This window comes from Pyrus communis, chromosome 6, assembly GCF_041283825.1.
Source record: "Pyrus communis isolate YQ-2024b chromosome 6, ASM4128382v1, whole genome shotgun sequence".
In the NCBI taxonomy this organism is placed as follows: domain Eukaryota; kingdom Viridiplantae; phylum Streptophyta; class Magnoliopsida; order Rosales; family Rosaceae; genus Pyrus; species Pyrus communis.
This window is the reverse complement of record NC_142570.1, coordinates 12,135,884-12,141,883: the sequence shown is the minus strand read 5'-3', so window position 1 is coordinate 12,141,883 and position 6,000 is coordinate 12,135,884. Positions and strand designations below refer to the sequence as shown.

Sequence of the window (6,000 nt, the reverse complement as noted above, 5' to 3'; positions counted from 1 at the left end):
GATCGACGGTAGGGTTTACAACCCTGTATAACTTGACCCGGAAGATCCGCATATCAGATTTCCAATCCACAACTCCCAACGATCCACAATATGTTTCTAGAATAACATATTAAAATTTCATTACGATCCAACGGTCAGATCTCTGCCAATTGCCTAAAACAAGTGGCCGTGAACATTTATTTTACTAACTTACAAATCCAATTTAGGAAGATCCGTAAGTTGGATTCCCGATCCATAAATTCCTATGATCTTTAAATATTACATATTATAATGTATCCAATTTTGGTGACGATCCAACGGTCGGATCATCGATTCACATTTTATCAAGTAACGTATCGTAACGAATTTAGGTTCCAACTATTTCCAAAAATTCTCAAACTTCACAAAAATGAAGATCTCAGTGAGTGGAGCAACTTTCATACCTGCCACGAAGTCCAAAAGTGGACGGAAGATGGTCAATTTTGTCCACGAAGCCGGCGGGTGCCTAAAACTTCCCGACATCGATTCATCGTCTACGGTGGTCCAACGGGGTCAAGGTTGGTTGGGTTTTGCTCCTGGGATGATGGGCTACAAAGCCCAAGTGGTGGCATCGGCCATCGCTTTGCCGATTTGCCGGAAAATCGAAAAGGGTGGCCGGAGCACCATTGATTTTCGTCAACTTTCGTGGCCTCAAACCGCCTCATACCATGGTTAATCAAGGTGGTTCTTGGGTGGGTTTTGTAGAGGGGAATGAGAGCTTCAAGATGGTGGTGGTGGCATCCAAAAACTCCACCGAAGTTGGCCGGAATCGGCCTTGGAAGATGGACTCGCGGTGGTGCGGGTATGGGTGCACGGGAAGCTTTTCCCCTTTTTTTTTTTTTTTTTTTTTTTTTGTTTTTCTTTTCTTTTCTTCTTTCTTTTTGATTGGCTTCAAACTTTTCTTCTTCTTCTAATTGGTTCCTTGTCCCTTTAATTTAATTGGTCCACTAATCCCACAAGGTGGGAATTCAAATATTTAAATAACCAATTTCAAACGTCCATAACTATACCGTTATAATCCGGACTCGCAAACGGCTTTCGCCTATGCGTTCACATCCACGAGTATTACGAGAATATGTTAAAAGAATAAGTCATACGTCTCTCTAGACGATGGTCAATAGAAGTCAAAGTCCTTACCTCTAGGGCAATTTCGTAAATTCATGCTTTTTAAATAAAATAAAAACGTAAAATTTGGAACGGGTTGTCACAGTTTCTGTATGGCGAGATTGGTTTTTCTCTCTACCTATGCCTAACAAGAAACAAGTAGATGTCTTATCCTTACTTCCCTTATAACGTTTATCTGGGGGAGGGGGGTTCTTGTTAAGTTTCTACAGTCAAGGTAGTAATTTTTAGTTGGATGGTGTCATAGTTATTAGTTTGTATGTTTAGGAGCATATAATATATAACTCCATTTGCTTTAATACATGGATAGGCATTATGCAATTTTTGGTGGAAGTGTTAGCATCAATATTGGTAAAGAATTATGCAGTATGTTAGGATTGTGCCTATATCTCGGACACAAGATTAGTTTTAAGATGTAACAATTCAGGTACTACCGTGCAATCTCTTTTCATGAAGGCCACTGCTTGAAACGTGTGGGAAACATTCCCTTGGATGAATACAATGTTTCAGTAATATGATGCATGTGTTGTCCTAAAATAAGCTCTCCGAGCTCTTGGGATTTCTGTGAGTCATGTCAATGAGATGTTCATGCTCATGAGCAAGCTGTATCCTAGTATAAGCTGTATCCTTGGGATTTCTATGTATGAAGTTAAAGGCTAAAAGCCCAATATGTATGAAGTTATGCATAGATTGATATTGATTGCACAAATTAGGTTGGGCTATAAACCTAAATTTTAATATAAAAAGATAAATTTTAGCCTAATAGCCCAAAAGTCCAAAACTATTTCGGGATTCCCGATTTGTCCAGAAATCCCGAAACTATTTCGGGATTATCGAAAATTTGGTTTGGAATTGGTCTTGACATTGGGATTCCCAAAAACATCGGTTTGGGAATTAGGACAAGGGTTTCGGTTCGGTATCCCATATTGAACCAGCCCTAAAGCGGTCTATTGTAGTCCAGTCGATGTTGCATTATGCTTAAACAATGATGTACACAACTCCGATGTTTTGATTCTTCGAAGTTGAAACTTTTGTTGAAACTTCTGATGTTTTATGGTATCTTTATTGAAAATTTTAGTGCTAGTAGGTAATTGAAAACCTGTATACATTTTATGTTTGATAATATGTTCTTGGATATATTTTTTTTCTCTCCCTTCCTTCTTGTTTGCATAATCGCAACTTGATCTCTGGCTTCTGAGTCTTCATTATTTATTATGTGGGTATAGAAATTCATTTGTTTCGGTGAATTTTATAGTGTTCAGTTACATAGTGACTATGTTGGATAAGTTATCCTTCATTTGTTGCATAAACTGAGAATTGAAATATTGGCTTGATCTTGGTTGTGCCAAGATAGTCTATAATACCACTGAATTTAAAGGAATTCGGGTTTGATGTTGCTTTGGGTTGATGCTTTTTTTTATTAGAAACTAGAAAGACATGTTACCTGACAAAAGTGAGGTCACCATCTATTACCTCATTCTTTGAATGCAGGCAAAGCTTGTTGAAAAGGTATCTCTTTTGCGTTGCTTTGAGAAGGTTTAGGGAGTTGCAATAAATTTTGAATGTCCTTTTCTTCCCTGATCTGTTCTAATTATGCGTATTTGAAAGTTTGTTGTAATGTGGTTAAGCAATGTCAAGTTGTCGTCACATAGAACTGCCTGTCATGCTTGTCCAATTCATATTTGAAATTTTGATTCTCTTTTTTGTTCAATGGTAGAAGAAGTAGTGAGAGAATGGGAGGTACTCCTCGAAAGAAGGAGTGAGAGAATTCTTAAGCATTTGAAGAAATGCCCGGGTTCTAGTCTCTTTGAGAGTGGATCCGAATCAACCAACATTGACACAAGCAAGATAAGAGGTGCAATTGTCACTCACACTTTCAATAAAAAGACTTGATAAGAGATGTGTGAGATGGATTATAATAGTGGAGATACCTTTTAGGGTGGTCGATCAAGAGGACTTTCAAGCTTTTATTCGTGACTTGAATCCAAAGTACAGGCTTCCTAATAGGTATAAGGTGGCGGTAGTGGTTTTGGAGTTGTTTTTCGAAGAGAAGGCAAAAATAAAAAGTGTGCTTGAGGGGTTGAGAGTGAGTATCACAACTGATACTTGGACCTCGATTCAAAAGATAAACTACATGGTTTTCACGGCCCATTTTTTGGACACTAATTGGGCATTGCATAAAAGGATCCTAAACTTTGTCCAAGTTACTTTCACAAAGGTGATGGCATTAGAACATGTCTAGAGGGTTGCTTGAATGACTGGGGCATAGACAAGGTGTTTAGCATTACCGTTGACAATGTTAGTGCAAATGACACCACTATTGCATACATGAAAAGAAGACTTAAGTCAAATGGTACTCTTTTACTCAACAGGGCTCACTTGCACATGCTTGTCACATCCTCAATTTGATAGTTAAGGATGGAATGGCGGAGCTTAGTTGTGGGATTGATGCTATAAGAAATTGTGTGAAGTTGATATACTTATTCCCGGCAAGGTTGGAGTCTTTTAGGGAATCTTGTGTCTTGTTGAGACTTAATAGGATGTCAAGTATCCCTTTTGATGTTTTCACAAGGTGGAATGCCACCTATGAAATGCTTAATAGTGCTTTCAAGTTTAAAGAAGTGTTCTCTAAGATGGCCTTTGAGTGTGACTCTTTTATTGCTTACTTTAAAGAGGAGGTCTCGAAAGAGGATGGGGTGACAACAAAGGCCAAGCGGGTGGGTCCTTCGGAGGTGGATAATTAGGAGAGGTTAGTGAGTTTTGCTCACTTTCTTAAAAAGTTTTATGATTCCACCTTGGCATTGAGTGCAACCCTTACTCTAACGTCACACTTAATACTTAGCACGATGATTGCTTTGCAAGTGGAGATAGAAGAACAAATTTTAAACACCTCTAATGCTACTTTGCAAAGTGTGGCTACCCCAATGAAGCTCAAGTTTGACAAATATTGCAGTGACATTAAAAAGGTGAACCCTATTGTCTTTGTAGCCCAAGCACTTGATCCAAGGTACACATTTAAAATGTTGGAGACAAATTTGGAAGAGCTTGGCTATGGATGGGACAAAATAAGGGAGGAGAAAGCAAGAGTTAAAAGCTATGCAACCGAGTTGTATAATGCATATAAGGAGGGAGTGGTCCTTAGTAGTAGTAGTAGTACTAGTAGTACTAGTAGTAGTGATACTTTAATGTGTTCTAGTGATTGGCTTCCTTAACACCTAAAACGGTTGAGGCTTTAGTGTGTTCTAGTGATTGGCTTCGAGGAAATGAATTTTGTTTCTACAAGGAGTTTACACTCGACGAATTCAATTCTACAAGGAACTTGAACACTTTAAAAAAAGTAAGTAAATAATTTAATTTTTATTTTCTTGGTATTTATTATCTATTTCTATAATTCAATCTAAATTATTTGTGGTTTATTATTTTAGGCACGGCTAGTTTGGGAGGTGAGAAGCATACAACACAAGGAAATGAAATGTCACATCCACCTCCTCGACCACCTCAACTTTGAAGTTCAACAACGTCAAAATCAATCACTACCTCCACGGACATCCATTTTAAGGGGAAGGGCTCAATCATCAACATCAAGGGGAAGGGTACCAACAAGAAGGGAGCAACCAAAATCATCAACAAGATCAAGGGGCCGAAGAGGCCAACAATCTTCATAAACTTTAAGCTTTTGTTTTTGCTTTTGGTTTATGACTTAATTTATTTTGAAAATTTGGCTTGTAACTATTTTTTTTGTTTTTGGGTTTGTTACTTAATTTATTTTGAAACTTTGGCTTGTAACTATTTTTTTTACTTTTGGGTTTGTTACTTATTTATTTTGAAACTTTGGCTTGTAACTAATTTTTTTGCTTTTGGATTTGTTACTTAATTTATTTTTGTTGCATTCATGTGTAGTAGAATATATTTGAAGAACAATTCATAATTTCTTATTTCAATTAGGCTATAAATCTATGATTGCACAGATTGGTATGTATGAAGTTAAAGGCTCAAAATAGATTGTATTGGTGGCTCAAAATAGATTGTAGTGGGCTGATAATTTTAATATAAAAGACTAAATTTTAGCCTAACAGCCCAATATGTCAAGTTTTAGCCCAATAGACCAAAAGTCCAAAATTAAAATTTAATCCCAATTTGTTCCAAAAGGGAAGTGTTATTAGCACTCTAAAAATTTCATTCTACACTCCTCACAAAGTGTATTTTTCTTTCTAAATATAGAAAGTTTGGAGTGTAGAATGAGAATTTTGGACTGCTAATAACAATTCCCGTCCCGAAATCCGAAAACTATTTCGGGATTCCTGAAATTTGGGATTCCCTAAAATTTGGTTTGGGATCAGTCTTGAAATTGGGATTCTGGAAAATTTCAGAGGAATTGGGATATGGTTTCCAGTTCGGTATCTTATATCGAACCAACCTTGATTCTTTGTATCATTTTAGGAATAAATCTGGCAATTTGTTCACTGGTTACTCATTGCATATATAATCCATCAACAAATTGTGACTTCTAGCTTCATATCTATCCCACAAGTAATTCATAGACCTATTCAAGCCTAAATTTCCTTTGTACATACTTGCTCTTACTTCAAAATATATGAGTAACAAAATCTAAGTGTTCGTAGCATCTTAATCTCTAATATACTCATTCCAACATTGCACATAACTAGCTTATTATAAAATCCTTTTGCATAAAATCCTTCTTATTTGTCCACTACTCAGGATCAAAACAACACCAGAAATTACAAAACTCTATGTCGCATCAAATTCTCGTTTCATTCAATTCTTAACTCTAAGATCAATTCTAATCCCTCAACTAACTTAAAAATTTTCTCAAGAAATTCATTTTCTAGAATTTACTTG

The 6,000-nt window shown here is 36.6% G+C and overlaps 1 long non-coding RNA gene across 1 annotated transcript; it reads left to right on the top strand.

Annotated features, from left to right (window-relative positions):
• Positions 1-845: 845 nt before the first annotated feature.
• Positions 846-5,084, top strand: LOC148696302 (uncharacterized). Its single transcript, XR_015963615.1, has 2 exons — positions 846-4,477; positions 4,566-5,084. It is a non-coding gene; the product is annotated as an uncharacterized LOC148696302 (long non-coding RNA).
• The last annotated feature ends 916 nt before the right edge of the window (positions 5,085-6,000 follow it).